Source organism: Dendrobium catenatum, unplaced genomic scaffold, assembly GCF_001605985.2.
Source record: "Dendrobium catenatum unplaced genomic scaffold, ASM160598v2 fragScaff_scaffold_173, whole genome shotgun sequence".
Classification (NCBI taxonomy): Eukaryota; Viridiplantae; Streptophyta; class Magnoliopsida; order Asparagales; family Orchidaceae; genus Dendrobium; species Dendrobium catenatum.
Window position 1 is genome coordinate 742,093 of NW_021318635.1, and position 7,905 is coordinate 749,997.

The window sequence follows — 7,905 nt, forward strand, 5'->3', positions numbered from 1 at the left end:
TTAATTTCGTAGTCTGAAAAAACTATTTGTATGAGACCAAAATGTCTTATATTGATTGAATGACTCACTCATCAAATAAACCTCTCGATCTCATCTTGCATCAATTTTGGATACCAAATAACTTCATGATTTGATGCAATATTGTAATGTGAACTAAAATTGTTCTATAAGTATGCTAGATCCTAGGATGTTTTCTATGTTAGAGAAATGAGAACTCATATGGAATTTAAATGAACATGCCATATTTATGTTGTAGTGTATATGATCGATGATTAAGCATTTGGCTCATTATCTTGGAGTGTAAAGATAAGGTCCCATCAATATCACAATCTGGCTTATTCACATTATGGCATAGCCCGATCATTTTGCATAATGATTAGGCTTCACCTTATATGAGACAAAAAAAAAAAAATTAAAAAATTTTGCACGTGTGTCACTCATATGTCCCTCATATATTCATTATTAGTAGGATGTATCTTTTTTCCCTTCATACCATCTTGCCTTATTGACCCACTTTTATATACAATAAGTGGTTAGATGATTTTCCTTAAGGGAGTCAAAACTGGTTGATAGGTTAGGCCTGGGCCCGATCCAAACCAGTTAACTTGAACTAGACCCACATAATAAATGGGTTGAAAATACAAACTTAAACCCTATCAACTAGCAACCCAAATGACCCAAACCTAACTCGTTAACATGTTTTAATTGGTAAAATATATAAACCTAAAGCTCAGGATATTTGATAAAAATAATAATGAAAAAATAAGAAGATTAATATAGTCAATGATCTAAGGATATGTTGATAAATAATATTCTTGTTCTCTAAATTTGCATCAAAAAAATTATATTTGGATAAGATCTTGTATTTGATAATGCATTATTCATGTTAAATAAATATATTTGAATATAATATGTTATTTTTAGAAAGTCAAAATATTATTTATTATTTTACAAGAAAAATATATGTCACCATAAACAATAATTTAAAGATTATGGCACACATTTTAAAGAAAAATAATAATAAATTTCTATTTATGGTTATTTAAATGCTATGAACTTATATCCTAACTTAATTCCACAAATAGGATTTATTAATGGTAATACAAGTTAGACAATGAATTAAAAGAAATAATGAAATAAATAGGAAGACTGAAATTTAGAAATATAAACAGCAAAAGAATCAAATCAAAAATAAATCATTTGCTTGCTAAAAAAAACCAGTATACAAAGAAATATCTCATACTGACAAACATCTTATATTCATGCGCCCACTTGCAAAGATCGCTACAAAACCTTCTTTTCACTTGTCCCTCATGTAACCATAGATTATCACCTTCCAAAGCTAAAGTTCCACAAGACAAATCTTCACAACGAAAAAATGACGATGAAGACCATTTTTGCCATTTTATATTCTTAAAGATCTGTGGAGCAAGTTTTCAAAACTTATGTATATTATTTGATACCTCGTTCAAAAGATCAATAGCATGCAAGCGAGTTGATTCATCATGAAACAACAATAATCCCCTAATATTTTACTCATTCAAATCTAAAATATTAAGCTCTTTATCTGTCTATCGTCGCGAATATTCAGGCACACAACAATTCTAAAAACTGCAAATACTATTTTAAAAAAATACACTTGATGATGTATCTATGCCCCATAATAATACTTTCTATCTCTAATTTGCATGTACTGTATATTCTTATTACAAATTAAAATCACATGCTAGTTTTAATTTAATAACAACAACAACAATAATACAATAATAATAATAATAATAATAATAATAATAATAATGTACGTATTGTGTAAGAAATAAGCATGCAGCTTAAGTTCATTTGTTTAGGAGATCCATAAAATCTCTAATGTTTCAAATTACACAAACTTGGATTTCTAAAGGCACATCACATTATATTCAAACCCTACACATTCTCACACGAAATACTATTATTCGCGGCTCTAAGCTTATTTGGATCCCAAAGTCTAGAAGTATACTGATTTCGTTGGTACATCTTTACAAAGGGCCGATGAATGCAGTATGGTGTTGATTTGTCATATAAAATTTTATCTGAAAACAATATGTGTATATTCTAAACTAAATTGTGTGAAGCTCAATATGTGATAAAATAGTTGTATGAATCTTACCCTTTTATATGTCTTATATTTTTTTATTTGTGCCCACTAATCCTTTTTTTATTAGTATAAGTCTTCTATGCTCGGATTATATTAAACATATCTAATGTAAGGTTTATTTTGTAATTTAACTTTAGGTAACTAGTGATACACATAAGGTCTATTTGGAACAGCTTTCTCCTTGCTTTACATTTCAAATGAAACTGCTACAATTTTGGTGTGGAAAGCTCCTTTTTGCAACCAGAGTAACTAAGGCTTTGTTTGTTTGAGGGTTTTTTCGCCATTTTCGTTTCCAAAAACGGAGGATTTTTTTTTTTTTTTTGGTTCGTCAAATCACGTTCCCAATAACTCCTTTTTTTCATTTTTCTACAGTTTTGAGAAAGCTTTTTATATATGCTTCTCCGTTAGAAAACTCCATTTTCTAAACTAATGTTTTTTAAAACTGTCTTTTACAAAAGCAATAAAAAAACAAACCAAGACTAAATCTTCGATAGAGAGACATCTTCATTATAGCTTTCTAGTACAAAAACTTTAAGTTCTAAAAATTTTTGTACTATAAAAATGCTTTAGAAAGCAGCAAGAAAGCTATCTCAGATGAAGCCTAAGTTACCTCACAGTAATTTCACAACTAACTTTATAAAATACTACAGCCGTTCCAAATAGACTCATAATCACTTTATTTGACCCCCTGAACCTTCTATACTAGCTTATAGTTATCATGATATAAAAATCTTTATTGAGCCAATTAGAGACATATGTGATGACAATTAGCTTAACAAAATAGTTAAGATATGTCTTTTTATCTTATTACGTTGTAGCTCTAGGTTGACTTAGGGTTTTTTTTTTTTTTACTTAAAATTTTCTTAATGATTTTATTTTACGTAAATAATATCTTATCAAATGTTTTATAGCACACATTTCTATCATGATCAATAAAGTTAAAAATAATTATAATAACTAGTATTATATATATAATTTTTATTGTTTATAAATTTTTTATATAAATTGGTATCATGATAAGATTAATTGTTTATTCATTTAATTTTATATAATTTGTATCATTACTAGTTATTTAATTTTACAATTCTGTTATTAATAATTGATATTATAACTTGCTATTTCATTTTTTATATTATAGATAAATTTTAGACCTGCACGCACCATGCATGTTATTATTTATTTGGTTAATCCTTGAGATTAATATATTTACTGAGGTTCTTATATTTGCAGTGAGAATTAATGTTATAATTAGTACATCTAAGTGCAGAAATACAATGTGGAAAAGAAGTAAGAAAGAACACATAAAAGTTTATAGTGGTAAAATCAACTTGACCTATATCCACTCCTTCGAGCTTTTCCTCCGGGTATTGCACTAAACTCAGTGGCTCTCCTTTTGCTCCCACAACAAGGTAGAGAAGCCTATAAAAAACCTTCTTTCTACCAACTCCAGTGAGGCAGAGAACCCAACTCTTTTTGCTTCCTCCTAAAGCACACAGAGAAACTGACTCCTTTTGCTTCCTCCTGAAGCAGGAAAAGAACCTCGATCAGTTGCTGAAGTAGACCTCTCAAACCTCCAAGGAACCAGGGATGATGATCGAAGAAGACAACTCAAATCCTTGCTTGGAGCAACCATTGTGAAACCCTCACAAAATCCCTCTCATAACTCTCTCTCTCCCTTGCTCTCCCTCTCCTCTTGACTCGATCTCTTAGGTCAAGACAACAACAAAAGATCACCTCTTGAGTAAACAATATATCTTATATAGAAGAGATTCAAATTTGCCCTAAACTATAATTAAATGTCAAAGATTGTCCAGGATGATCAACCGATTCTCCAATACGATTAGTTCAATTTCAGCTCAATCAGCCAGGATGATCTAGATGAGTCTGGACGATTAGAAGGTTTCTTTGTTCTGATCGTCTAGAACGATAAGACATCATCCTGTATGATTAGTTCAAGGCATCGAATATTGTCCAGACAATCGCTCTATTTGGCCAAACTTTACCTGGCTTGGACAATAAAAAATTAATTGATCTTCTAGGATGATTTCACGATCATCCTGGACGATTAGTTTAAAACATCAAATATCATCCAGAACATCACCCTGGTTACATGTCTGGATTATGAAAAAATAACACAATGTCGAGGAAAATTTTTGATCGTCCTGGACGATTAGTGCAAATCAATACATGTCATCCAGAACATTATTCTTGTCGTCCAGGAAGAAACTAAGGTTTGTTTAACTAATAGATCCAGACGATCCTTCAAACGTCTAGGATGATATGATCGAGCAATCAAACCTTAATAGCTTTCCTTAATTTCCAAACTAATTTAGGCATAATTATAATGCATCATCCGTCCTAGACGATGTCTAAAAATAAAAATGCCTAAAAGTTTTGGCAGCTGATTCTTTCTGATTTGAGTCTATCGTCCAGGATGATGCTAATATCATCCATGATGATTTGCTTAATTGTGGTTGTCTTAACCAGGATACCCTAATTAGAGTTTCTATTTTTAACTGATCGTCCAGGACGATTTGGGATCATCCTGGACGATATGATCAAAAATAGAAAACTCTAAAAATATGCAAAATTTTTCTCTAAGTGTATATATGCAAGGTTCTTAGCATCAAGACCCACTTTTTTATGATTGACTCAAGAAAAGATAAAAACCCTTGACGTGCACTTACATACTGACTCACTCATAGTCTACCAAATCTTAAGATGACTTAATTTAGAGATTTACCTTGTGGACCTAAAACGTTAGTAGGCAAGGTAGTCATAGAAAAATAAAAGTGTCAGAAATATTTGCTATCATCAAAATTATAATCCTTGAATCCAAATTCGCAACACTCTCCTATATGTAACTGCTAGTAGACCAGATATAATATTTAGTGTGTGCCTTTGTGCCCGATTCTAGGTTGACCCAAAAGAGTCGCACTTGACTGCGGTCAAGAGAATCCTTAGATATCTACTAGGTACTCCAAACTTAGAAATTTGGTATCCTAAACATAGAACCTCCTTTAAGATCTTAGGGTATTCAAATTCTAATTTTACATGATGCAGGGTAGATATAAAAAGTACCTATGGAACCTATTAATTCATAGGAGAATCCTTAGTTTGCTGGTCTAGTAAAAAGAAAAATTTAGTTGCCCTTTCCATGACTGTGGCGGAATATATAGTTGGGGGAGTTGTGTTACACAAGTTTTATAGTTGAAACAATAACTTTTAGATCTTAGATTACCTGTAGGAACCATCTCAATTATATGTAGCAACACTAGTATAATTTGCATATCCAAAATCTAATTCAACACTCTCGAACGAAACATATAGACATTAATCATCACTTCATAAGAGATCATATAACCAAAGGAGATATAGAATTGTAACATATAGCTATAGGAGATCAATTGGAAAACATATTCATGAAACCATTAGCCTATTGCACCTTTAGCACCTTGAAGATAAAACTAGGTGTTATAGACATTTATGTTTGATCCAAAAAATAAATAGTCTAAGATGTTCCATGATCTTCACACCCTCATCTCACTTAATTCCTAAGATGTTCAACTTTCTATCCATATCATACTGTATGATTCAAATGTGTATTGTACGATCTTCACAAAATGCATAGATTATAGCCCTTTGATGAATTAATGATTTAAATTCGATCACTGATCTACACATTATATTGTATGATACTCTTATCGTACTGTACGATCCACATGTCACTGATCATCCACGCATTCAAGTTGTTTAGTACGATATTATTGCCATTCGTATTCTACGATATCTTCCTTTATACTGTACGATCCACATAGCTAAATAGACTGGAATAAATTTAACTCGGCCTGTACGATATTATTATTATTCGTACTGTACAAACACCCATTCGTACTGTATGACACTTTTTGTTAAAGGTCGTATTGATCTCCATCGGATGAACGTATTTCCTTCATATCATCTTGTACGATCTTGATCATACTAGACGATTTGACGACTTTTTCTCAACAACTCATCTAGATGAATTAATTACTTAATCATACCATATGATCTGCAATCGTATTGTACAAATAGTTAAAAATTCTATAAATAGGAAGGGGAACCTACTTAATTCACTCAACTGCTCTTTATTATACTTTTGTAATCAATAACTAGCTCAAGCAAACGTGTTCAAATCATTCCGGGAAGCTCCTCTTCCTCTCGTCGCCATAACAATCATTTCCTTTCTGCAAAAGATGAGGATGCCTACCACAAGTTCAAAACATGCAAGATCACTCCTTCTCGCATGTTAAATCAAGCAGCGCTTAACTTTGAGGTGATGAGTATCATCTCTCCTACTTCCCTTCAATTTCTTCTTACCCTAGTCTTTTCGTTTAACTCTGAGCTCCTCTATGAGTTCCTTGCCAACCATAGGGTCAATCTAGTTAATTTAACCCTCACTTTATTTGTCTACTGTTAAAATGTCAAAATCATAAAAGCAGACCTCATTGAACATATCGGTCTTTCTATTAAAGGGCCTTAATCCCACTCCTTTATAACAAATGAGTTTAACTAGAGTTCCATCAATATGTTCCTTAGAAATGTTGCTTTCAACCAACACCAACCTCTTGTCCAGTCCTTAACACAAACGCCGGCATCCAGTGGCGGAGCCAGAAATTTTATTCAAGGGGGGCTAAATTAAACACTATAGAAAAATCATCCATTATTGGCACAATTTTTCGGTGGTTTTTCGCCGGTGAATTTTTCGTTGGTTTTCCTATTTTCCGGAGGTTTGCCATATCATTTGGAATTTTAGAATACATTAAAATAATTATGTTTGCAAACTTATTACTAAAGCCAAAAGACGCTGTAAGATCAAAATTAATAATGAAAATAACATATTGAGAGGCACAAAAAAAAAAAAAACATGGCGAGAGAGGAGCGAAAGGGAAAATGAAAGTTGTACTCGAGGTCGTGAGTCACGAGAGAGGAGCAAAGGGGAAAACGTAACAGGCCAGTTTAGTCAAGGGAAAGCATGCCATTTGGTAGTGGTCTCCGTTTAATTGGGCTTGCGATATGATATTGTAGCTAGAGTAAAAAAATTTATAAGAATGTTATTAGTAAGAAAAATATTTTGAACAAAGCCTAAAGCATATTCTTATATGTTAAATAATATAATTGTTAGGTCTTATTTTTCATAAAAATAATATTAATTTTCTTATGTAAATTGATCATCCACACTTAAATTTTCTTTAAAATGAGTGCAACACATAAAAAATTCAATTAAAATGTATATTACACATATCTCAAAATTAATACAATACTTTTAAGATCCATTTGGACAAAAAAAAAATCAATAAATTATATAACTATTTTTTATGAGTATATACATGCATTAAAATCATGACTGTAATTATAATTTGTACATCCAACTCTTATTTTTCTTATAAAAAATTTATTTTAATATTTTATATCACTTAGGCTTGTAGCCTAAGAGGGAAAAAAAATTAAGAGGGGGGGGGGGGGGGGGGGCTGGACCCCCGGGGGGTGGGGCACGTGCCCCCCCTCCCTCCGCCCTTGCCTGCATCATCCAATATGTTCTTAGAACATCCATAATATTCAAAGCTGGAGATAGGATACACATGACCCCAATCTTATCTATTGTCACTTACCTAATCATGTCCAATACTATATTTGATGAACTCGACATGATTATTGACAATATGCAAAACATTACTCAAATTTTCTATCTTAGCACCCGTAGAAAACTAAATCCAGCCCTAGGGCATCTC